Source organism: Delphinus delphis, chromosome 9 (genome assembly GCF_949987515.2).
Source record: "Delphinus delphis chromosome 9, mDelDel1.2, whole genome shotgun sequence".
Taxonomy (NCBI): domain Eukaryota; kingdom Metazoa; phylum Chordata; class Mammalia; order Artiodactyla; family Delphinidae; genus Delphinus; species Delphinus delphis.
In genome coordinates, this window is record NC_082691.1 from 16,338,390 (window position 1) to 16,361,954 (window position 23,565).

The window sequence follows — 23,565 nt, forward strand, 5'->3', positions numbered from 1 at the left end:
AAGTAAGACAGATTCTCCTACAACAGATCCCAAAACTGCCATGGCACTCCAAATTTTTGATAGAGTCAACATTTGACGATTTAGAGAATTTAAGAAGTAGAGAATGACAGCACTATTCACAATAGACAAAACATGGAAACAACCTAAATGTCCATCAACAGTTGAATGGATAAAGAAGATGTGGTACATATATACAATGGAATGCTACTCAGCCATAAAAAAGAATGAAATAATGCCATTTACAGCAACATGGATGCAACTAGAAATTATACTAAGTGAAGTAAGTCAGAAAGAGAAAGACAAATACCATATGATATCACTTATATGTGGAATCTAAAATATGGCACAAATGAACCTATCTACAAAACAGAAACAGACACAGACATAGAGAACAGACTTGTGGTTGCCAAGGGGGAAGGGGTGGGGGAGGGAAGGACTGGGAGTTTGGGATTAGCACATGTAAACTATTTTATATAGAATGGATAAACAACAAGGTCCTACTGTACAGCACAGGGAACTATATTCAATATCCTGTGATAAACCATAATGGAAGAGAATATAAAAAAAAGAACGTCTATATGTGTATAACTGAGTCACTTTACTGTACAGCAGAAATTAACACAACATTGTATCAACTATACTTCAATTAAAAAAAAAGAAGTAGAGAATGAGATGAAAGAGTAAACAAGGAGACTTCAAAAGGGCTTGTTCCTACTTAGACGATGAGCGAACAGAATTAGAAGTCCACACATTAGTCATCTCAGATCCATGTTGGAGTGAGTGTGAATGTAGGGAGCAGAGTAAAAGGAATCCTTCCAGCTTTCAAGCCATGGCTTCTCTCTTACTCCTCATTCTCTCTTTTATCAGCCTAAGTGTCCTCAATGACTTCCTTCATGTAGGCAATTAAGAGTCTTACCAGTTCCTTCTTCATATCCCTGTGGAAAGCAAGTTACAACTAGCAGAACTTGGAGGCCCTGACACTGGCCTATCCACTGAGAAACTGAGCAGAGTCAGAAGTTCCTTAATTCCTCACATGTAGGGCCTATGCAAATATTTGGAGTCCCAGCTTTATTTTGTAAACTTTCACTTTTGGAGAATATTTTTAAAGGACTCGATTGCTGTAGATGATTATGGTCTGGTTCATGTCAGGGAGGAAAGTTCTGCCCAGATCATTGCTCTAACTGCTCTGGGGTACAGCTGGAGGCCTCAGTCAGGAAGAGCCTGAAAGCCCTTGTTTTCTTTTTGGTCCACCCCAAGGACCATTTAGAAATGTGGTGGTTGTGATTTGTCAAATCATTTTGGAAATATTTTTTTAAATTTTAGCTTAGCATTAAATGCACTGCATATGGGAAACCCTGATCTGTGAGCTCAATGGATATATGCTTTTCCAAAAGAAGTGGGAAAAATTCATTAGCACATACCTCCTTTTGATGTTGACCCAATCTGGGCATGGTATAACACATCCTGTATTTAGACCAGTGATGTTTATACAAGCTACTGACCATTTACTGAGTTCATTTACTCAGCTAATAGCAGAGTCCAGATTCAAGTGAGGGCACTTGTTTCAATACATTAAACACTAAGGTTACAATGTGTTTACATTCCCCTTATAAACTAATCTGAAGGTATTTCTTAAGCAAACATTTGAAGTTTCATATTTGTAAATTAAGATGTACCTAGAAAAGGAGTGAAACATAACATCATAAAAGCATTCCTAGGGGACTTCTCTGGTGGTCCAGTGGTAAAGAATCCACCTTGCTAGGCAGGGGATGCAGGTTCAATCCCTGGTCAGGGGACTAAGGTCCCACATGCTGCACCGGTGCAACCAATAAGTAAGTAAGTAAATAAATAAATAAATGGAAAAAACTGTTTCTAGAATTTTGGAATGGAAGAGAATCTTCTAAATAAAGAAATTGAACCCTAAAAAAAGGTTAGACTAAAGTAATATGTTCAGCAACATCATAGGTATCGAACAATAGAATGCATTCTGATTTCTATTTTTTCCTCTTTAAATTATGAAATATTTTGAACACATAGAAAAGAATGGAGAGGAGCATTGTTCAAAATCTTGATGTAAAGTTTTACTATATTATAGTCAACAACTATTTAATCTGAATTTTAAAGCCCTGTACACTCCTCACTGATCTTATTTCTCTGTCACCTTCCTCATTTGCTGTTCACATTTCCATGTTTTAATGTTTTTAAATCATATTTTATTATCCCTGTGCATATGTGTAATATATTTTGTGAATTTAAAATTTTTTTCTGTTTGTAATTTTTTTTTTTTTTTTTTTGTGGTATGCGGGCCTCTCACTGTCGTGGCCTCTCCCGTTGCGGATCACAGGCTCCGGACGCACAGGCTCAGCAGCCATGGCTCACGGGCCCAGCCGCTCTGCGGCATGTGGGATCCTCCCGGACCGGGGCACGAACCCGTGTCCCCTGCATTGGCAGGCGGACTCTCAACCACTGCACCACCAGGGAAGCCCTCTGTTTGTAATTTTTATCTTCATATTTTCTGCAATGTTGGAATTCTATATAATGAAGAATATAAAAAATAATGCTGAAGAACAGCCACAGACTACAAAATATTTGCTAAAGATATATCTGACGAAGGACTATTATTCAAAATATACAACAAACTCTTAAAACAACAATAAAGAAAACAACTTGATTTGAAAATGGGCCAAAGACATCTATGGACACCTCACCAAAGAATATGTACAGATGGCAAATAAGCACATGAAAAGATGCTCTACATCATATGTCATCAGGCAAATGCAAATTATAACAACAATGAGATACTGCTGCACAGTTGCACACCATGGGCAATATCCAGAACACTGACATCACCACATGCTGGTGAGGATGTGGAGCAACAGGAATTCTCATTCATTGCTGGAGGGATTGCCAAATTGTATAGCCACTGCGGAAGACAGTTTGGTGCTTTTTAATAAAGCTAAACATACTCCTACCATAGGCTCCAATAATCGCACTTCTTGGTATTTACCCAAAGGAGTTGAAAACTTATGTACACACAAAAACCTGCACATAGATGTTTATGGAAGGTTGGTTTATGATTTTCAAAACTGGAGAACAATCAAGATGTCCTTCTGTGGGTCAATGAATAAATAAATGTGGTACATTCAGACAATGGAATATTATTCAGCACTAAAAAGAAATGCACTATCAAGCTATGAAAAGATATGGAGGAACCTTAAATGAACATTATTAAGTGAAAGAGGCCAATCTGAAAAGGCTACATACTGTATTATTCCAACTATATGACATGCTGGAAAAGGCAAAACTATGGAGACAATAAGTAAAAAGATCAGTGGTTGCCAGGGCTTGGCGGGTGAGAGGATGCACAGGCAGAGCACAGGAGATTTTTAGGGCAATGAAAATATTCTGTATGTTACATCGTGGATACATGTCATTATACATTTGTCCAAATCTGTAGAATGTAAAACACCAAGAGTGAACCATAATGTAAACTATGGACTTTGGGTGATTATAATGTGTCAGTGTAGGCGCATCAATTGTAACAAATGGACCAATTTGGTGGGGAATGCTGATAATGGGAGAGGCTCTCTATGTGGAGGGGCAAACAGTATATGGAAACCTCTGTACCCTCCCCTCAATTTTGCTGTGAACCTAAAACTGCTCTAAAAATATAAAGTCTTCATTTTTAAAAAGTTAAGTCTGATTAGCAAAAAGAAAAAACTGATAATCATACTGACATTATATTGAAGTATTAATGATGTATAAATCACTTATCACTTTTATTTTCTGGCATGAGCTACTAGGTAGATAAGATATAAGATATGATCCCAAGATATGAGATTTCCAATAAGTGAATATGAACATCAACATTTAAGAGATAGGGCTTCTCTGGTGGCGCAGTGGTTGAGAGTCCGCCTGCCGATGCAGGGGATACGGGTTCGTGCCCCGGTCCGGGAGGATCCCACATGCCGCGGAGCGGCTGGGCCCGTGAGCCATGGCCGCTCAGCCTGCGCGTCCAGAGCCTGTGCTCCGCAATGGGAGGGACCGCAACAGTGAGAGGCCCGCATACCGCAAAAAAAAAAAAAAAAAAAAAGATGGATGGAACAGCCTACAAAAAAGAACAGAAGCGCAGAAGGAGAATGGAAGAATGTGATGTTATCATAGAGCGTCATCAAAGTATTGGAGTAGTTAACAGTGTCAAAAGTGACAGACAATATATTAGGGACTATTACGAGTACATTGAGTTTTCACATAGGAAGGAATGAAGGGAACTGAAGAATGAATTTTACCATAAGACATGCAAACATTCAACCCTTTGCTCAACCCACAGACCCAAAGACACACAATTAAGTTCTTTCAATTAGGGAAAGTTATGTGAGAGTATCTAGAATAAAAGAATTGCAGATTTTATAATTCTTCACATGACGAATAATCCCTATAAAATGGTTCGGAGTAGAATTTTTTTCTTGATTTTATTTCATCTATAAGAATATCACTTTAAAACATTGTTTATCAAAACTGACACTGTAAAATCCTCACCCACTAATGTTATGTTGCCTTCTCCAAAAGAGACTTAAGAATTTGGGTTTGGAGCCATTTGGAATGCCCTCATCAGTGCTTATTAGCTGTGTAACATTGGCCAAATTATTTAACCACAATGAGCTTCAGTTTTATCTTTCTTAAGTGGAAGTGATTGGGTTTTTTGAGGATAAGTTAGATACCGCATGTGGTAAATGCTTAACGAGTTGCAATAATGCTAAGGCTCTCATAACATATTTTAAGATACTCTTCCTCTCAAGTCTTTTGTCTTTGAAAAGTACCTTGTAACTTATTCTCTGATTTACTTGCATTTATTTATAACTGCTATTAGTGTAAACAATGCGATATTCCTTGACAAAATTGAGCCCTTGCCCTTCACAGAACTTTTAAATTTTTAATCCTCACCTCTGAGTGGTATATTGCTCTAGTAACATGCTACATTAATTAACTGAAGGACAAAATCATGATAACCTGAACAGACGCAGAAAATGTATATAATAAAATTCGACATTCATTTATGACGAAAAAAACCCAAATACTCTTAGCAAACCAGGTTAGAACAGATATTCAATAATCTAATAATGAATATGTACAACAAACAAAACAACAAAACTTCAGCAAATATACTTAATGATGAAATAGTGAAATTGTTTTCTTTGGAATTGGGAAAAGGCAAGCATGTTATCATTCCTATTCAACAATTGCTCGAGTTCATAGTAATACAGCAAGGCAACAAAAAACACATGAAAGCCATAAGGTTTAGAAATGACAAAATAAAAGTAAACTTCTATTTGCAGATACTACAATTATATATAAAATATTTTAAAATAATTTACATTTAAATCATGAGACTTAAAGAATGTTTTGCAAGACTGCTGTACATGAAATCAATATTTAAAAATCAGTTCATTTCTATATATTAAAAAGTGTTAGGAAATGAAATTTAGTGTATGCTCTTATAATAGCATCATAGTGTTGTACACCTAGGAATAAATCTAAATAAACTTCTGCTAGACTTCTACACAAAAAACTGAAAACACGAAGAGAAATTAAAGAAAATCTAAATCGTGTTATATAATATGAATGGATTGGAAAACTCAGTCTTATACCAATTGTCAATGAAACCCTGCACTCTAAACTCTTATGGATTTTTAAAAATTTGACAAGCTGAGTATAAAGTTTATAAAGAAACACAAAGGACTTAAGGTAGCCAAGACTTTCTTAAAGAAGAAATATGAGCTGAGAAGACTTATTCTCAGATGCCAATTCTTATTATAAAGCCACAGTAATTACGACAGTGTAGTGCTGGGCATGAATAGGCAAATAGATCAATGTAAATCTGAAATAGACCAAAGAAATCAGAAATCATCTGCTCCATATGGGAACAGTTGCCACTGCAAAATACAGCTCTCAGATCTGGCTGGACTCCACACTGCATGGGCAGATTCTTGATTAGAGGGTCTGGGGGCCAGGGGAAGATGTGTTGTGATATGCCACACTTACTTCTGTGTGGTGTGGCCACCCTGCTTCCATTAAATTTTAGTGCCTTTGCCTAGAAACTTAATTCTGTAGCTCATCTGACACTTGTTTCACATGTTTTTGGTATGAAGACCAGTCTGACTAGAATTGGGGACAAATGCCAATATTCTCAAGCAGAGAGGGGTACCACAGTACGCCATGTTTAGACACAACAGCCCAATGACAAAATGCTATTGGGTCTTTGGAGAAAATTTTTATGGGCAAGTCGTATCAGTTGAATTTGTCTACTAAACCCCTAATTTCAAATGGTAGGACTTTGGGGATAAAGAGAGATAATGTGATACGAGCAGTAGATAGATTCCCAGTAGCTCCCAATCCCGGTAGCCAAGTGCTGGTAGTATAAACCAGCCAAGTTACAAGATGATTAAAGTCTTAAAAGGAAGTTGAAATAGCAAAGGGAGGACAGGCTGTGGTCCAAGTGTCACAAGTGGAAGTCCCACCTCTGGGAACCTGGCATGGTAACATTGGAAGAAGGAAAGTCTGAACATCTCCCAAGTGCCTGCCAGACTGGCAGTGGTGACTTTTCCATTAGAAATTAAATAAATGCCAGAAGTGTAGATGTAGGAATATGAGAGAATGGAGTTTCCCTGACCCAACTGTCTGTGTGGGAGGGGATAAAATACAAAGGCTGATCACAAGTCAAGCAAGGTTTTTAGTGCCTGTGTTACTGCTTTTGATTCAGAAAAACTCTGCTTTTACAGGCTGGTTAATCTTTTTTATTCTTACAGATAGCTCTTCTGCCTTCTGAAAAGAGCTAGACCAGACTCTCACTGAACTACTGTATACAATATTCTGAGCTCTCAGAGATTTTTCTTAAAAATTATGTTGAAATGATAATGTCTCAAATAGTTTTATACTTGGAAAGATACTTTTAAAGTAGAGCATTAAGGATACCTAATAGAGACATAGATCATTTATTAGTAAATTATAAAAAATTATTTTGGATATGAATTTTTTAGGGAAAATATTACCTTGTTGGATGAGGACTGAGGAAAAGCAATGGAGAGAAATATGCTGGGGAAAAAATGGACTTAAAAAAGTTTTCCACTAAACAGAAAGTACAGATATCAGCTTCAGGTATAGCTGGATCCAGATGCTCTCACAATATGACCAGAAAACTCTCTGTATTCATCTCTCATCTGTAAGTTTCTTTGCATAATGTTCATTCTCTGAAAGACTCTTCCCACTTAGTGGTAAAGATGGACAGAAATAACTCAATTCCTCATTCTTATCACCTTCACAACTTCACCAAAACAAATGCATCCCTTTTCTGATGGCATTATTAAAAGTCTTCAGATTGTCTCTAGTCCAGACCTGTATGATTGGGGTTGGAGCCAGTCCAACCTAGATCATATACACAAAAATGTGGAAGGGAGTTTCCCCGAAGTGGTGCTGTGCTAATGAACATTTTTTCCACTGCAAAATAATTATTCACTAAATGGAGCTTTGATAAGCATCTATTGCTTAGAAAGTATTTGCCATGCCTCTAACATCACTGGTCTTGCCAACACGCCTGCCTGGCTCTTAGAAGACAGTCGGGTTGTCTTCACTAGTGAAGTCTGCCTCCTTTTTAGGTGTTTACGCTTCCAGATGGGCAGAGACCACTGGAACCTGTGGTATACCATGTTTTTTTCCCATGGAAATTTTAGTGATTGAAAACCAGTGGTCCATGGCAACAAAAAGAATAAAATACCTAGGAATAAACTTACCTAAGGAGACAAAAGGCCTGTATGCAGAAAACTATAAGACACTGATGAAAGAAATTAAAGATGATACAAACAGATGGAGAGATATACCATGTTCTTGGATTGGAAGAATCAACATTGTGAAAATGACTATACTACCCAAAGCAATCTACAGATACAATGCAATCCCTATCAAACTACCAATGGCATTTTTCACAGAACTAGAACAAGAAATTTCACAATTTGTATGGAAACACAAAAGACCCCAAATAGCCAAAGCTATCTTGAGAAAGAAAAACAGAGCTGGAGGAATCAGGCTCCCTGACCTCAGACTATATTACAAAGCTACAGTAATCAAGACAGTATGGTACTGGCACAAAAACAGAAATATAGATCAATGGAACAGGATAGAAAGCCCAGAAATAAACCCACGCACATATGGTCACCTTATCTTTGATAAAGGAGGCAAGAATATACAAAGGAGAAAAGACAGCCTCTTCAATAAGTGGTGCTGGGAAAACTGGACAGCTACATGTAAAGGAATGAAATTAGAACTCTCCCTAACACCATACACAAAAATAAACTCAAAATGGATTCGAGACCTAAATGTAAGGCCCAGACACTATAAAACTCTTAGAGGAAAACATAGGCAGAACACTCTATGACACAGAGCACAGCAAGATCCTTTTTGACCCACCTCCTAGAGAAATGGAAATAAAAACAAAAATAAACAAATGGGACCTAATAAATCTTAAAAGCTTTTGCACAGCAGAGGAAACCATAAACCTTTCTCCCTCAGAATGGGAGAAACTATTTGCAAATGAAGCAACTGACAAAGGATTAATCTCCAAAATTTACAAGCAGCTCAATATCAAGAAAACAAACAACCTAATCCAAAAATGAGCAGAAGACCTAAACAGACATTTCTCCAAAGAAGATATACAGATTGCCAACAAATGAAAGGATGCTCAACATCACTAATCATCTGAGAAATGCAAATCAAATCTACAATGAGGTATCACCTCACACCAGTCAGAATGGCCATCATAAAAAAATCTACAAACAATAAATGCTGGAGAGGGTGTGGAGAAAAGGGAACCCTCTTGCACTGTTGGTGGGAATGTAAGTTGGTACAGCCACTATGGAGAACAGTATGGAGGTTCCTGAAAAAACTAAAAGTAGAACTACCATATGACCCAGCAATCCCACTACTGAACATATACCCTGAGAAAACCATAATTCAAAAAGAGTCATGTACCACAATGTTCGTTGCAGCTCTATTTACAACAGCCAGGGCATGGAAGCAACCTAAATGTCCATGACAGATGAATGGATAAAGAAGATGTGGTACATATATGCAAATATTACTCAGCCATAAAAAGAAATGAAATTGTGTTATTTGTAGTGAGGCGGATGGGCCTAGAGTCTGTCATACAGAGTGAAGTAAGTCAGAAAAAGAAAAACAAATACCGTATGCTAACACACATATATGGAATTAAAAAAAAAAAAAAGGTTCTGAAGAACCTAGGGGCAGGACAGGAATAAAGACACAGACGTAGACAATGGACTTGAGGACATGGGGAGGGGGAAGGGTAAGCTGGGACGAAGTGAAAGAGTGGCATGGACATATAGACACTACCAAGTGTAAAATAGATAGCTAGTGGGAAGCAGCCGCATAGCACAGGGAGATCAGCTCGGTGCTTTGTGTCCACCTAGAGGGGTGGGATAGGGAGGGGATATGGGGATATATGTATATGTATAACTGATTCACTTTGTTATAAAGCAGCAACTAACACAACATTTAAAGCAATTATACTCCAATAAAGATGTTAAAAAGAATAACCAGTGGTATTTTTCAAGTCGTCGTTTTTCCGTTTAATAAAGTATTTAATATATGTGTATTTTAAAGATGTGGTTTATAGTTTTTTGGCTCACAGTTTGAGCCACTTCTATCCTCCAAAGTATTCTTAATGAGATATCTTAATTCCCAAAATAAACTTCCTACAACTAAGTCATTCAGCAGCCATGTATTATGTGCCTGCCAGTTGCGCTCTATTTAGGCACAGGTATATTAATTAACAAGTAAATTAGGGTCTCTGTCCACAAGATTCGTCATAATGAATCTAATTTACCCAGATTCAGAGCTATATTTTCTGTCTCTAATCTGAGATTTGGCCCCATGTAAGAAATTAAATTTTTTTCAACAAAAGTTCAGTATTTCATTTTAACCAAAGCTGTATTTGAAGACAGATTCCAATAAGTGTGGTCTGATACAAATGACACTATTCATAGCAAACAGCAACAGGCCAGCTGCAGTTTGAGTCATGTTTCCGTAAACGGAGCATGTGTATGAACTCTGACCCCCAGTTAAGGTTTCTACAACTTAACAAATAAAGTAGTGAATGTGATAAACTCCTGAAAACTAGCTTATGTGTCAGAAACTCTAACCAAAGTGGTGCTGCCAGGCACTGTTCTTAGAACAACTTATAATAAAAGAAAAACATTTTTTTTTCTTCTGTTATCCCTCTTGTTCAGGAAGAAGCAAAAGGCAGCTTAGTGAATTGGAGACAACTGGAGGTGGTTTATAAGGATGGAGTGCAAAGGTAAGTTGGAGTTTGTAGGAAACAGCTTTTAATTGGAGAATTGTCCAATTGTCCCCAATGTCACCTGCTTAGGCTCTTGGTGGCTGCCAGTGTAGCTAGTTATCTGAAGGGCAAGAAAGCCTGAAAATAACTGGAAGAATCCAAGTCACATCATCTTAAACATAGAGTTGTGATCATAAATACAAACACAGTCAAGAACTCCTCCAAACGCTGGCATTTCTGAACACAGTTACCTCCATGCACCAGACCTGGCAGTGGGCATGTGGGTGACAGCCCAGACTGACCTCTGGGCGGGTGGTCGGTTCTGTCAGGCTGCACTGATGTACATCTTGCTTCAAGGACGAGATTTCCTTTGAGGACTCTGGGTGATCTCTTGGAGCCGCCTAACTGGCTGACCTGGGAAACCCACACCAAGTGCCAAAGGCACCAGAGGGGATCGGGTTTAGGCTTCTGGCCTACTGCATGCAATCTCCACCTCATTCTGGGAAGCAGGCAAAAAGCTCATCCCCTTGCAAAGCGGAGGGAAGGTTTTCCAAGGAAACACAAAAACCAAGTTCAGTTTAGATTCAGAAAGTCACTGCACCAAAGATTCCATGAACTTCTCCCTGAAGAAATGAGAGAAGTGGTTCTGGGTCAAGCTGGTTCTTAATACATGTGCAAAAGGGACCACCCAAGAGGTGGCTCTTCCCGAGCAAAATGGCCTTCCTTCCTTCTGCCTTCCTGTGTTTGCAACGACGAGCCCAGGAGCAAGCTGATGACACCAGTCTAGGGCCATAGAGGACCATTCCTAGTCACTGTAGGCATAAAAAACATCAGAAGAGAAAACTATTAAATTCAAAGACTTCACCAGTACGTATTACATGCAAAGCACTTCCAGTGGTGAAGTGTAGGAAAGGGTTTAACAAACAAAAACAGCCAACTCAAAACTGCAATTTTTGTCCATCTTCCTTTCACACTTGTACAATATGACAAATTCAGGCAGAGGTGCCCTGGGGATGTCTTAGAATAATTCATAACCAAGTGGTTTTGCTGTTATTTCACTACTCCTGATGGCCCACAGTCTAAGCCTCCCTTTTCATATTATATCTTTAGTATTGTTTATTCTTTTTATTAGGTGACTTGCCTTTTCAGCTCTCTTTTCCAAATAACACAGTTTAGCTTAGGCTTTGACATCTATTAAAACACAAGGTCTCCTTCAGGTCGTAATAGACTTGATTACTGTTTTCACTTAGGATGTGAAGTTTAGTATCCTATCATATCAGCTGGTTATATGAAAGAATCTTTAAGGCTGGGCCTAAAATAACCCCAACCAAGTTCACCAATTTGCAGACTGCAGGCTAAATCTGGCCTGCAGATATTTTGTTTGGCTGGGCCAGTGATTTTTGTTTTGTTTAGTCTTGGTTTTGTTGGTCCTGTTTTGTAGTTGAATTTGAATGACTTTTGGCAGCATATTCTTTTTAAATTCCATAGAGCCCACCTCTCTCTATTGCTATGACCCTTGTAGGTATTTGGGTTTGTGATGCCTGCCCTACATGGTAAGTGGTGATAGCAAGCATCCATGTCTCATTCCCAATCCTATGATAAAAACTTTGGAAGTTTTACCTCTAAATTTGAAATGATTCTATTGTTTGTATTTGTACTATTTGTATTCTTTTGAGATGCTTATTATCAGATAAAGAAGACCTTTCTATTTCTCGTGTATTATGAGACATTATTATGAATGAGTGTTGAATTTTACCAAATGCTTTTCCTGCCTCTATTGAGATAGCCATATTTCTTTCCTTATTTTCTATTAATTACTAAATTACATTGCTCGATTACCAAATGTTAACCCAACATCATATTCTCAGAATAAGTCCTTCTTGGTTGTAATATATGATCCTTTTTATATAGATCTTGGAAGTGTTTGCAGTTATTGTGTTTAGAATTTTTACCTAGTCTGAAGAGAAGGCTTACTTTTTAATTTTCCTTTGTGGAAAAAGAAATGCCCTTGCTGGGTTGTGGAGGTCAAGGAAATGCTTGGCTCGTTACAGAAGTCAGCAGGGGTTTCCTCTTCTCTAATCTTTGGAAGACCTTGAGAAAAATGAAAGTTATTTAATATTGTGGGAAGAGTTTGAATTTCAAATTCAATTTCTTTAATAGATGTAGAACTATTCATAACTTCTTTTCCTTCATGTGGCTCTTTGGTAATTTGAGATTTTCTAGAAATCTGACCGTTTTACAAATAAGTTTTCAAGGTAATTGATGTCATGTTCGAAATAGTATCTTATTATTACCTTCTTAATGCCTGCATGATTTCTAGCGATGTCTCCTTTTTCATTTCTGATATTGGTAATTTGAGCCTTTTCTCTTTATTTTTCATTAGTCTTGCTAAGAGTTTATCAATTTTATTCATCTTTTCTCACAACTAACTTTTGGCTTTATTTTCTCTACTATATGTTTTAATTTAATTAATTTTAATTCTGAATAACTCAGATATGACTGTACAATTAGACATAATCAAGCATCCAAATGTTGGCAACTAGGTATAGAATCTACATGAATGTGATAGTTGACTCTAATAATGCAGGTGTGTTGTGTAGGTGGTCCAGATATCATGAGCAGCATTACTGTCAGGGGCATGGTTTTCTGAGATGGTGAACAGCTCATGGAATCATTCCAATCAAGTCAAATAGGACCTTCTCTCAACTTACAGTTATTACTATAAGATTCAGTGTATATTAAAACTGTACAGAAATATTTTGTGTTATATATAAAAGAAGTTAGACTCTAGGTAGATTTTTTCCTCTATGTAAATATCCAGTGAGACAGTTTGGAAGCTGTGCAGATGTAGGACAAGTATTCTATTGCAGGACACCATGTATCCCTGAACCCTCTTACTGAATGTCTGTAGGGTTTCCCAATTACTGTGACAAAAGGGGAAAAAAGCCTCCTAAAATTTCCAAAATGCCTGGCTAGGTGGCTCTACCATTCCCTTTGAGATATGACCACTGAAATAGGGAAGAAGTCATACAACAGATGACCCTCACTTGTCAAAAGTGGTTCTTTCTTTAACTCCTCCATCTCCATCATCATTCAGGATTGATTACCAGACTCCACTTTGCTTCTCCTGCTCAGAGATATTGTGGCTCCCTGGGGCTTGTCCTAACAGAGGCTTCCTCCAGGCTGTATTGAGTCTATTCCTACTGTGTAGTAGTGTTCACTCACCACCGCTACACTGATGCTAGCGTAAGATCTGTTCCCAACCTGTGTGTCAGCCTTGGTTTGGGTCTTTCTAAAGCCCTTTGGGTATACTTCCACCCCATCTCTTCATTTGGGCTGTCCTGGACTGACTTCCAGTATAGTTGAGCCCGCAATTCCAGCAGATCAGGCTCCCTCCCTAGAGGTCCCAGGGGATTTTCCAGATCCAAAATTGGCACCAGGGCTGATTGAAGACACAGTAGGTCCTGATTGGGTTTGGTACTCCAGTTCACTACATATTTTAGAGCATTGCCTGGATTACTTGTCAATTTCAAATTCTCTCACCCATGCTTTAACCTAGTTGCCACTTCTGCCGCTGTCAGCCCTTAACTACCTCTTTTCTTGGGCCAGCATGGTGTTGTGTACCAGTTGCAAAACTGGCATTCTCTAGGCTAGTAGCAAGTTCTATGATGATGTTAACCCAACAAATTACAGGGTCTGCAGGTTCCAGTCCCATGGCTAGCTGGGATTTCCCTCACTTAGGATTCAATGTGTGCTTGTTACTGGGGCCCTCAGCTCAGGGACCTGTGACAATGTCTGCATTGAGATGGCTTCCCCCCCTCCAAGTACTAAACCTACCCACATTATACACCAAATCTCTTCCTACCTTTTCTTTGACATGAGTTGCTGCTTACCTATTAAGCTAGAGGTGAGGCTGTGGTCATCAGCAATGTGAGCAGTGGCTTTCTGTTGCAACGGCTGCCCAGGTAAGTGACATGACCTGATGAAAGTCCTCATTGTGTTGAAACTCCTTCTCCTGGCGAAACTCCTACTAGCTGTACCCCTGTAGACCCAGAGGCTCCCATAGCCAAGCAGACCATGTTCCCAGCTGCTCACCAGTGCACTGCCAAATCAGGGTGGAAAAGGAGCCTAATTTTTCTTTAGTGTTTTGTTTTAGTTATGCTTTCCTCTTTCCTGCTATGACCCAGCATTGATTTTCAGAGGGAGATATGCAACTAATTTTAGCATAACTAACAAATGGGACATTCTTAAACCAATTTGAACATAATTTGCAAATGGTCAACAAGTGGTTGGTCAAACTTTCCCCGAGCATAGGTATGGTATAACAAGACAGGGCAGACCTGGGGAAAGCATTTTTTCTATAAAGAACACTATTTATCTATGCAGATGTTCTGTTACCAGGTCCTGATTGCACATCCATGGACATCAACCTTGTTCGTGTGTGTTTCTTCACTTCTGGTTTTGTCCTTATGTTCTTGTATCCTAATATGTTTCTATTCTCTGGATTCAAATCTTAAGCGACCTCCTCACTTGCCAGGGTTGGCACTATTCATCTTCTATCAAATGCAGACAAATTCAAGCCATGTGCAGAGATGCACAGATGAGTGGTCTGTTGGGAAGGTTGGCTTCATTCTAATTTTGGCCACAAGCTGACTCCTCTTGTGTGCAGAATACTCCTAAATTAGGTGCTTGAGGTAGGTAGTGCTAACAGTGTATTATACAATGAGAATGTGCACAGAATGGACCCGGGGGATACCAGTGTGTGTAAGCTACATAGACACTGACTAAAACTTTTCTTTGTAAATATTTTCTTTATAGTTAGTCACTAAAAATTACAGAGCTTCAGTCACCAAAAATGTATTTCTTATGCATAATCATTGAAACCAGAAATGTAACCTGATTCTGCATTCGAAACAGGACATTTTATTCTGGTTTTGTTCATGGGAAATGGCTGACTTTGACAGAGTAGAAATTGAAAGTTAGAAGCTTATGGAGAAGAACCATAATGCACAAAGCACCCATCGCAATGTTTGATAAACCAAATTTTACCTATAAAATTAAAAATGGCTAAAGAGTACCATAGCGTTGGCTTTGTAAGAAACTAAGCTGTATCTGAGTTAAACTTTTGGCTGCTCAAAAGCTTTCTAAAATATCTGGTCAAATGGATTCATTCTCAAACACAGAGATGGTTCCAGAGCACCTGCGGGGCCACAGTTGTAGATCACATGCATCTCCTCTCAATGCCCTGGTTTGGTCACCAGTGGCCAGATCACATATATGAGGAAATTTTTTCTCATTAGACAGAAAACCTGTTCCAGAGGGATGGTGGACAAAAAAAAAAAAAAAAACCTATTGTCATCCACCTTCTGTGCCCTTTTTCCATTAACATGCTGTGTTGCTAACATAGAAAAGTCTGCCATGGGAAGTGAATAAAATACTCCTTTTAAAGAGCACAAACAGGGAGATTAGGAAGGAGAATTTAAAACATACTAAGATTACACTTCTGGGAATTTTCACACATCATATTTCCTTAGTATAAAGATCTCTATCCAAGACACATATTTGTAAGGGAAAAAAATAACGAAAACAAATATGTAACAGAAAATTGGTTAAGTACATGAGTCCTCCATATAACAGAATGCTCTATTATCACAGTTTTTAATGTAGATCTATACTAAATATCATTGAAAATATTTGCAAAACAATATCAAAATTCTTATGGAAAAAAATAAGTTATGAAACATACCTAGTTGGCCAAATATTTGTAAAATTAAATTTTTCTTATGTTTATACAGAATCTGGATAGAGATATATAAATCTGTAATAATGGTGATTATCTCTGGAGAGGTTTTAGGCTTTTTTTTTTTTTAACTTTACTACTTCTAATCTCTCTGCAATAGACTTAGATTGATTATATAATAAATATACTGAGTACAGTAAAAAGTGTAATATTTCCCAGAGCCCCAGCCTCTAGTCAATGACATAACTAGTAGGAATGAAAGTAGGTCCACAGGGTTGTACAGTGGCTTCATGGCCTTCCTAACTGTTGCTTAAACTACCAAATCTCTTGCTTTGGAAACTTCTATCCTACATTAAATGACACAGGGGTTGATGGAAAACACTTGTGGCTTTACCTTTTACTGTAAGTGAAATGGACTCATTTTATCATGTAGTTTGAATGAAATTTACAATCTAGATATGGCTGATTATAATCATGGCATGAAGTTATGCATATTAAAATTGCATCAAAATGGTTTATACATTTCAACTATTCACTGCTGTTTTTAACAATAAAAGACAAGAGACCAGGAAGAGAGGCCCTGTCCCAGCTCAAACTGTGAATGGCTGTGAAGCGTGGCATATTCAGTATTCTGTTTCCATTGGGACTAAGGGAGAGCTGTGTTTTCTCCAATTACTTAATCCACTACACTTACTTTTGCATCTCTCTTAGTATCAGTTATCAGAATATTACAAGGTTAAAACCAGTACTTGAGTCTTTATGACATGTTGTTATCCAAAAAGCCTTTAATTTCTAATAAAAATGGTTTTACTGCAAGAGAAAAATTAATCTGTGAGCGTTGACTCGTTTCAGGTTTTTCTTCAGAAGAGATTGAGCTGGTAGCCTAGGACAGCACCAAGTAGTGGTGTTTACAAAAGGAGAAAGATGTCAAATACTCAAAGATGCCTTTACTCAAAGGCAAGTGGCAGAATTCACTGATGATAAAACAAATGTGAAAATGACAATTCTTCCACATGTTGAAGCTATGGGCTAGGTGCTTTATGCATTATCTTTAAACCTCACTACAAAACATCCTGATTTACAGATGAGGGAACCAAAGTAGAGAGACTGCCCAACTCAACAAGCTGAGAAATGGCAGAGTCAAGATTTTAGACAATTTTTGTTTTATTTCAAAGTCTCCCGTTCCATGAAATTGTAATACCCCTATAACTCTACCATGCTTTTCACAGTGCCACCACATAATAAATACTGTAGATAGTCAACTGATATGACAATCAAAAGAAGAGTTTATCATTATATTCACATATATGGCTAATGGAAATTTTTGTAACATAGAAAAAAATCCAAACAAGATTCAATTTTTATTACTATAAATTTTGTTACTATACTATAAATCCTGTCTATTCTTTCCTGAAAGGTATTGTGATACAGAACATTTAAAATTGCTTATTGAGAATGAAAAAGTCTTCTACTTGGTTTTGATCCAACTCCAAACCAAAGGAACTCTTGTGCCGGGGTTTGAAGCAAAGTGCTGAAATGATAAATGTCCTATGCTAGACTGTAAACCGCAGTCCCTTAATTCAGATGACCTCAAGGCTTGACCAGAGAGTACTCAGCTGCTTCTTCCGGTTACCTTTTCATTCTGGCTTGTCCTTAATATAGTTAATGCTCCCCAGATGTATCAGCTGCTTGTGCTCTTTAACCCTCACTGGTCTCACATGCAGCACTGGCTGCTTTTCTCAGACACAGGGGAAAAGAATAACTCCTTAACAGAGATAATTGCAAATATTTCAAGTGCCTTCAGGGCATGACAATGCCATGCGGGCAAAGCTACCAAATTCATGTTTTTGTTTTAAATGTTTTATTTTTGAATATTTCCCCCCAAAATATAGGGAACAATTTAATAAACTCCCTATGTGCCGTTTTCCAGCTTCAACGAAATATCCTTGCCCATATCCACCTTCCCAAATGATTCTGTGGCAAATTCCAGACAACATTTTATTTTATGAACAAACATTTTAGTATGTAACTCTAAATGAAAAGGACTTTTGTTCTTTTTATATAACACAATATCATTATTATATTTTTAAAAATTAATAATTCCTGGATATCATCAAATATTCAGTCAGAGTTCAAATTTCCAATTATCCCTTCAATGTCACAAATTTTTCTAGTTTGAATCAGGATCCAAACAAGGCCCACATGTAATGATTGGTTAATATATTCCTTTTAAGTTTCTTTTCACCTATTGGTTTCCCCCTCCGTCTTTTTTTTCCTCTTTGTAATTTATTTGCTAAAGAAACTTGATTATTTGTCCTATAGGATTTTGCTGATTACAACCCCATAGTATAGTTTAACGTGTTCCTCTTTCCTCTGAATTTTTTTATAAATTAGTAATTGAATCTGGAGGATTGACAGAGTCAGGCTTGATTTTCTGAAAAGACTCTTTTTTTTAGGAGGTGCTTTGATCCTCTATCAGGAGACTCCTAATATCTGGTTATCTTTCTCTTTTTGATATTAGCAGTAACTCTATGCCTAGATCCATTAATTCATTTTGGGTTACAAGAGAGTGATATTCCAATTCTATCATTTATTTTTCATATATTTGCTAAAATGCCACAATAAAGAAAATCTTACTCTTCTATTTCATTACTGAGTGGTTCTTTGTTTGTAAGTTTTCAAAATAATGAATTGGTTCACTAGTGTCTTCCAATTGCTGACCAGTTTTTTTTAAGTATCATTATGAACTCATGGATTTAAACTTATTTGATATATTTCAATCTTTTGAAGGTTTTTTCCCTCATTGATCTTCATATTGTCTCATCTTTGACAGTCTCTGCAAGTTGATTCCCAAATCTTTGACACAAATCTAGTAATCTTTGATAGCTTCCTTATTATGTGATGTGACAAGATTTCCAATATGATCTGTATATTTCTTATCCCAGACCTGGAATTAGCCATTTCTCCAAGGAGCTCTGGATCCTTTCAGAAGGAAATTAGATTTCAATACTAAATTCTAGGTGCTGGAGGTACTCATTGCTACTGGGTGCCTCAGTATTTATGGGACTTTTCAGTTGAAAAAATTAGAAAATAGTTTTTTTCAAGCAGAAAACATCACTGATTTATATTGATACTTCAAATTCAGGACTAAAAGGTCTTTACTTAATTTCTCCTTTCTGGTATCTGTTTTTTCTTTCTCACTTGCCACCAATCTTGCTTGTGAAGGACACTGGATAATAGAATTATAATATCACAGAATTATACTTTATACACACAGCATTTTTTGAATTGCAATACCATCACTACCACCTACAATATGATCACTGAAAACTGTTTAAATTTTTTCCAGCAATTTTTGTCCTTAAGGCATATACTATTAGGGATGTATAGTCAAAAACTATTTTTCAAAGTTACTTCGATTAGTTTCCATGTGATTATGCCAGCAACTAGTTACCCATTTAGATCTCATTCATTGATCTCATTTTAATTCCGATTTTTGAGATTAAATTTTTTTATTATATCAGATGCTTACATGGTTTCAAAGTCAATTCTATAAAGCAAAATATATTCCAAGCAATCTATCTTCCATCCCTGTTCCTTCATTCCATTCACTCTGTACCCTTGGGGAAGATGTCAACATTAGGATTGGTACATTATGTACTATATTTCTTTCTTTATTGCTATCATTTATTCATAGAGCTACAATTAACTATATACTAATGCTCACCACCAGTCCTAAAATTGATATATCTCCAGTCATTTTAGTTGTCTGAAGGTTATTCTCTAGTAGACATCTTAGGAATAACTCATGAGATATTGAAAAGAGTTTATACTTGGAAAACAGTTTATCTGAATATAAAAAAAATCTTGGCTCAGATTTTCTTTTTTGGTTCACCCCAGAAGACATAAAATTTTGCTGTTGAAAACTGTTAACAATTTTCTTTCATTTGTAAGTGACTTAGACGTTTTGTCCAGGTGTCAAAAGAATTTACTCACTTTCTTGAATAACCAATAATTTTATTAGATTTTTCTCAGTGTTCTCAGCCTATTTTCCCTGGTATATAGTGTGCCTTTTCAACATGTACTTCCAGAATATTTATAAACACATGTATATTTATGTATCTCCTTAATTTTAGGAAAGTTTGTCTTTAATTATAGATTTTTTAAATATCTCATTTTATTGTTTTGGTTTTCTTCTTTGGGGACCTTTTTTTATACGTATGTTGTTTCTTCTTTTCCTATGTTCCATAAGGCTAGATGTAGCAGAGATTCTTCAGAGGGCTGATATCTGAATTGCACCTACAAAAAGCCCAACTTTGAGGGAGAAGTAAAATTTTAGGGAACATAATCCAAGAATAGAAGTGATAAAAGTGGTTGAGTTGAATGCCTGTCCTATATGATTCAGACAACAAATAGGCTGCCTGTTTCCAGTAATCTTATGCTCTCTTATTTTATTAAGTGGCCAAACTAAGAAATTATATGAAAGTGACTATTGAATTTGAGATTATGCAGTTTCCAAAGTAAAGTTTACCAAATAGTCCCAGGGGAAATTATTTATGATTTATTGCTAGGCAAGACTTTGTTTTCCCTAAAAACTGTGTTTCATTTTCTTGATGAGAATCATCATAAATACGGTTTCTATTTTCCCCTGCATCCTAAGGATCTGAGCCAAATTGTCCTCAGTCTTGCAATAATAAACATAATTATACAGTGGTCCTTATTGCATGCATGTATTCTTTAACTTGGTCCCAACTTTTACTTCAAAAGTTTTAAACTTTGATGTCAAAGACAAGCTTGCAGAGAAATTGTATACAAAATTTAGTTTGAATATGCATTTTTTTCCTGGGAAAGAAAGGACACTTCATCAGATTCTGATTCTAAAAGTGTATCTGTGATGTTAAAACTACTGTTCTTATATTAACTATTTTATTTTATTTATAAAACAGAAGCTTCTATTCTAGTTTAATTTAAAATCTCAGTGACATACCAAAATGAATGGTTTACGTTTGGAATCATATTAAGCTTTTTTTAATCTTGACAAAATGTAATTAATAATGAACTGATGAAGTTACAGTGCAGACCCCAATCCCTGAAAATCAAGTCACACCATTTACAAGTATAGATCATGTAGTACAGAAAAAAAGAAAAAGCTAAACCTTTTCTACAAATTCATCAGCTGGCTTCACTAACTTTCATAAGAAGGCTGGCATCATATATGATCATTCTAAATAGTTTCCTCTTTAAGATAGGGTGAGACACAAACCACTTCAATAAAGTCACTTATTATTTCTACATAAGCTGGTTTCAGTTTATTTATTCTCTACATTTCTCTTCCTCCTAGCATTGCTTTGTGTTTTCTTGGATTTACATGGGTAAATGTCTTGCAGCCTTTTGATGTACATTTATCAAATTGTTCATAGTCTTGTTACCATACACCAGATGCCTCTGAAGAAATTCTTCCATCTACTTAGACAAGAATTAAGGTCTGCAAATAGTGCCCATGCTTGATGCATACAGACAAAAGATATTGTAAAATAGAGTGTGTTATAAAATTAAAACAAATACTAAAATTTCATTAACATGATATCTATCTATTCCAGTAGAGAGAAAAGGTAGAACCAGGCAGGCATGCAGTTCTTGTTAAGTCAAAGTTGACCAAACTTGGGAAGAAAAAATTAAACTTATGTTTGGGAATCTAACATATCTCAATTAAATGTATAATTGAATGGAATCACTTATCTAGAATGCATACATTTTGTATTTTACCAATGATTTATTTTTAACTGTTTGTGTCAATTCTTTAAGTCTTTTCTAGAATACAGTAAGTTTGTAATTCTATGAACAATAGATTGACATTTAAACAAAAAGAATTTGGTTCATTTAAGAAATAAAATTAACTTCTGATTTTGAACCTATTGGAAATGGTTGAGATTTACAATCTCCTTTCAATAGTCTAAGTTAGCTCTGAATAATTTCATCCTATTTTGCTATTCTTAGTGCAATTTTAATTAAATTTAAAATATAGAGAATTTAGATTTGACTTGACATTTCAAACTATTTAGAAAGTGGCTGATTTTTAAATGTTGAATAATGGTAATATACATAATTTCCTATGACATGAATAAAAACATCTAGGTGAAATTTGCAAATCATTTGCACCTTAAGCAAATGATTACACATTTTTGGTCTGTTGAGTTATTCAGTCAACCAGAATTAGTAGTTAACTTACAATTTGATGGACCTGAGGTGAGGAGAAAAATATCTGAAGTTGGAATTTGTTTATATGAATGGTTTTATAAGTTGTGGAATCAGCTTAAATGCCTAAAGTGGATTCCGATGCTGACACTTTTCTTTCTCCCTGCTGATTCAATTCACAGAGCCAGTGGCACTTAGTGGCCCAATGGGTTACATGCAGTTATTAAGGTAAGCAAAGCCTCACCCATTGCTTGTGGTCAGACATGTGATTTTAATTATGGGAGAGGTAGATAAACATTGATGCTCTGGTTAGATGGGAGCTGGTATGCTTTTACTAAGCTCATTAGAGCTTATAGCTTGCCAGTTTACACATACACACACACAAGGGGTCTGGAATAAAGACTAGTTTCTGTGTTCTTTGTCTCTGTATTCTATTGATAATCTTCTGCAAGGATAAATGTAACCCTAGATTAAAAAAGCAAAAAATACAGAAAACAAAAATGAACTAGCTTGCAGTTCACGTTCTCTCAAACCTACCCTCCAACCCCAACCTGATGTCTCACTGGGGCCATGTTACTCAGTTATTTATCCCTAAATCACACAATTCCATTTCTCTACCATTTCTCACTTTCCCTAACAGCACTCTAACCCCTGCCAAAAATAAAAGACCAAAACACCATCAAAGAAAACCCCACAAAGGTTTTGTTTAATTTCCCTTCCATACCACCTTCTATCAAATGAATTCCTTAGAAGTCATATGATTAATAATGCTAGTTTTCAGTAGAATCATTCCACTAATTTTACAAAAAACTGAATCATAAAGATGGAAGATTGAACATTGTTACATGATCTTATTTCTTCTGCATTTTATGCTATAGTCCTAAAAAAACAAAAATTGATTTTTACTGGTGTGTCATCGCTACATACAAAGCACATCAGAGAAAATTTATGTAAATAAACTTAACTCATTTTACAGTAGCCTCACACAGCTTACTATTGACATTGTCGTTCAATAATTGTCTTCCCTCAACTGCAACTTAAACTTAAGTGCTGACTGAATAGAGTCTGTTGACTTTTCATCTCTGTTTTCTACTTTTCCATATTTTCTTTGGATAGTCCCACTATCCAAAGATAAGCCTGAAAAAAGTTTCAAAACTTTTTGTGATATTGATCACCTCCTTGAACTGAGGAAAGAACCAGGAAATATATTGCATGCCCCATTGCCTCTGAGTAACCACATGCACAACCAACTGTCACTTAAGGAAGACTCAGGATCTTGGCG

The 23,565-nt window shown here is 36.5% G+C and overlaps 1 long non-coding RNA gene across 1 annotated transcript in view; it reads left to right on the plus strand.

Moving 5' to 3' along the window:
- The window catches only part of LOC132430597 (uncharacterized), a 91,915-nt gene extending 69,341 nt beyond the window's left edge, over positions 1 to 22,574 (plus strand). The window contains exons 3-4 of the long non-coding RNA XR_009520535.1: positions 10,299 to 10,366; positions 22,466 to 22,574. This is a non-coding gene — a long non-coding RNA (uncharacterized lncRNA). The remainder of the gene's footprint in view (positions 1 to 10,298; positions 10,367 to 22,465) is intronic.
- The last annotated feature ends 991 nt before the right edge of the window (positions 22,575 to 23,565 follow it).